This window comes from Lycium barbarum, chromosome 7 (genome assembly GCF_019175385.1).
Source record: "Lycium barbarum isolate Lr01 chromosome 7, ASM1917538v2, whole genome shotgun sequence".
NCBI lineage: Eukaryota > Viridiplantae > Streptophyta > Magnoliopsida > Solanales > Solanaceae > Lycium > Lycium barbarum.
Genome location: NC_083343.1, coordinates 46,498,481 through 46,502,555, shown reverse-complemented (window position 1 = coordinate 46,502,555; position 4,075 = coordinate 46,498,481).

Genomic DNA, 4,075 nt, shown 5'->3' with positions numbered 1-4,075 from the left:
CCAGCCTTCATCGAATTTCTGCAGCCACTTATTTGTAGAAATTATAATTTCAACTTTTTCCTTGGGTTAACAGTTTTATTAACTTAAGAAAATTCCTGACTTTTGCGCTTTATGTTCACATGGTTTTTGCAGGGCATGCTTTACTATCTACATAAGATATTTCAGCCTTCAGGTAAAAAAAAAAAATTATTATTGTTTTGTTTAAAAGTTTGGTAATTCGCTGTGCAAGGGTACTTCATGAGGTTTTCTCAGAACGATATCATTTTCAGTTTTACTCTATTTCATGTTGTCACGTGTCAGTATGAGCTTATTATTTTTATCTCCTAGGTGGTCTTCATAAAAATGTGAATTGCCATGGGTAAAGCAAGAATTTTCAGTCGATGGCTAATTGCCAAACATGTTATGAAGCTACATATGGAAAGTTTGGGTGGTTCTTATTATATTGAAACAAAAGAGCGCACACTGATTTGGCTTCATTAGATGATAGCTTGGCGTTGTTTCTAGCCAAGCAAAGCAGATGTTGGACCAACTTTGAAGTGTCCTGAAAAGATAATCTGTTACATTAAGAGCGGACAATTTATTGCAGAAGTTAAAAATTAAGATATGTCATATAATGTTTTTGGCATTTTCACCAATTTTCGTTCATGTGGCTCAGCATACTCCATCCATTGTCTGCTAAAACTAATAATTGACTACCCCTTCTTTCTTCATTCCTTTTGTTGAATGGGAGAGATCATAAGTTTTATTCAAGAGTTTCGAAGTTTGTGGTTCTTAAATTTGAAAGAAGGGTATGTAAAGCTTTTTTGAAAATGATATAAAAGCTTCTCATATAATGACTGCTCTTCGTAAGGTCGGTCAAAGGTAAGCTCTCAAAGCTCATTATTTGAGTGGGTTGTTCACCTTGAAAACCATGCTCTGCTACACAGTCTAAAGTTTACTTTTAACTACAACCTGATGCCTCTAGAGATAAATGTCGTAGCCGCAGAGGTACTCACTTTACCCAAAAATATAATGCTCTTTAATCACCCATTTTTTATGACAGCATGTTACTAATCAGACAGCTGGCCATCCACCACTACATCATATCCCTGGGTTGGTCTTTCTAATCAATCAGAACATGAACCGGTGTGAAGATCTTGAATACAAGAGTGGGTTTGCCTTCATGGAGAAGAGCCTCTTCGTTGCAAGCGGAACCCACGACCACTTTTTGAGAACCACCAGAAGACATTCTGGATATTTTGACAAATAACCAACAGTGGACAACAACTCTCTCTATGGTCTCTAGCGCTCCACGGCAGGAACAACAACACGCTTCCCGACAACATATGTTGCCACTTTGTTTAGCCACTTTAGTAGAAGATGAGCATCCTTTGCATGATCAACAATTTTGTAATGAGGATTCTCCATCGTCAATAGCTTTAAATACTTGTACTACCGTGATGTCTCACTCACACCGTGCTTCCTGCAGACTTTTTATTAAGTAGTAAAATTTCTTCTCATTTAGTTATTTCTCTCTTCTCTGTTTTCTCTCTCCTCTACCCTCCAACTCTCTACCCCACCCGCCACTCCACCCCACCCGCCACCCCGTCAGGCGACCAGACCGCATCACTGTTCAGGTAACTCCGACGACCAGGTAACGCCGGCCACTTTTCCGGCCAGATCTACTTTTTTCTCTCTTTCTATTTCTTCTTCTCCTCTTTTTTTTTCCTTTTTTTAGCTACTTCTGCCGCTGCCAGAACACAGCTGCGTCATCGCCGGAGACTTTTTCCGACACCATTTTCCGGCCAGCCCTCTCTCTTTCCTTTTTTCCTTTTCTTTTCTTGTTCTTTTTTTCTTTCCACCCCCCCCCCCCCCCCCCCCCCTCTTCTCCCGTTTCAGGTCTCTGTGAGCAGAATTCCGACAGTGAACAGTAACTCAACAGTGAATAGTGTGAACAGTAACTCGGACGTTGAACAGTGTTTTCCGGCGGCGACCAGGTTCAGTTCAACTGGAGTTGGTACCTCCGGTTGCCACATCCATTATTTGTCCATACACTTGTAGTTACATTTTGCTAACTTTAGACTTTTGAATAATTTATTAGTTCATACTCATTTTCGTGGCTTTGCTTAGTGATGGTAGACTAGGGTCATGTTCTCGTTCGGGGACGGGGGCGAGGGTTAGGAGGGGTAAGTGGGTTAGAGGAGGGTCTAGGTTGAGAGTAGGATCTTGGAACATTGGGACGTTAACGGGGAAGTCCATAGAGCTAGTTAAGATTCTTAAGAAGAGGAAGATTAATATAGCTTGTATCCAAGAGACCAAATGGGTAGGTCCTAAATCTAAGGAGGTAGACGAGTATAAGCTGTGGTTCTCTGGTAGGTCGAAGTATAGAAATGGGGTGGGCATTTTAGTAGATGGTGAATTAAAGGATCAGGTGGTAGAGGTTAGGAGAGCCACTGATAGGATGATGTCGATTAAGGTGGTCGTTGAAGGACTCACTGTGAACATTATTAGTGCATATGCGCCGCAAGCGGGTTTAGGCGACGAGGAGAAGAGGCGCTTTTGGGAGGATTTGGACGAATTAGTGGGAGGCATACCGCCTACTGAGAAGCTATTTGTGGGAGGTGATTTCAATGGACACATCGGGCCTATTTCGGGAGGTTATGATGATGTGCATGGAGGCTTTGGCTTCGGGGACATGAATGGAGGAGGAGTCTCACTTTTGGATTTTGGAAGAGCTTCTGGGTTGGTGATAGCCAATTCGAGTTTCCCAAAGAAGGAGGAACACTTGGTAACCTTCCGTAGTTCGGTGGCTAAGACTCAGATAGACTTTTTACTCCTTAGGAAGGATGATAAAGGTCTGTGCAAATATTGTAAGGTCATTCCGAGCGAATATCTTAGAACTCGACATAAGCTCTTGGTGATGGATTTAGCGATCAAGATGACGAGGAAGAAGAGGGTCGTGGAGGACCGACCTAGGATCAGATAGGGGAGTTTGACCATGATTAGTGCCCTGGAGATGGGAGAGAAATTGAAGGATATGGGGGCCTGGGATAGTAGTGGGGATGCAACCAGTATGTGGGATGAGACGGCTAGTTGCATTAGGGTGGTAGCAAGGGGAGTGTTGGGGGTCTCGACAGGTAGTCGTGGTCAGCATCGAGGGGACTGGTGGTGGAATGGAGAAGTTCAAGGGAAGGTGGAAGCAAAGAAAGTGGCGTATGCAAAGTTGATAGAAAGCAAGGATGAGGTGGAGAAGTGGACGAATACAGAACTTTATAAGATGGTGAGGAAGGAGGTGAAGTTGGTAGTTTCGACGGCAAAAACGACAGCTTTTGAACGCATGTATGCTGAACTAGAAGAGAAAGGAGGGGACCAGAAATTGTTCAGGCTAGCCAAGGCGAGGGAGAGAAAGGCACGTGATGTGGATCAAGTAAAGTGCATCAAGGACGAGCATGGAAAAGTATTGGTAGAGGAGACTCTCATTAGACGGAGATGGCAGTCATACTTCTGCAAACTCTTGAATGAAAAAGGGGACAGAGACATTGTGTTGGGAGAATTAAAACATACAGGAAGGCGTCACGATTTTGGGTATTGCAGGAGTATTAAGGTTGATGAGGTTAAGGGTGTAGTTCGTAGGATGCGCAGGGGAAGAGCGACCGGGCCTGACGAGATTCCTGGGGAATTCTGGAAGAGCGTGGGCCCCGCAGGTTTGGAGTGGCTGACTAGGTTGTTTAATGTCATCTTTAAGACGACATTGATGCCCGAAGAATGGAGGGCGAGTGTAATGATCCCTCTATACAAGAATAAGGGAGATATCCAGAGTTGCAACAACTATAGAGGTATCAAGCTGCTAAGACATACTATGAAAGTGTGGGAAAGGGTGGTGGAGATGAGGGTGAGGAGAGGTGTGTCTATTTCAGAGAACCAGTTCAGATTCATGCCGGGACGCTCAACTACAGATGCCATCCATCTTGTGAGAAGGTTGGTGGAGCAGTATAGGGAGAGGAAGAAGGACTTACACATGGTATTCATCGACCTAGAAAAGGCTTATGACAAAGTTCCAAGATAGATCCTATGGAAATGCTTGGAGGCTAAAAGT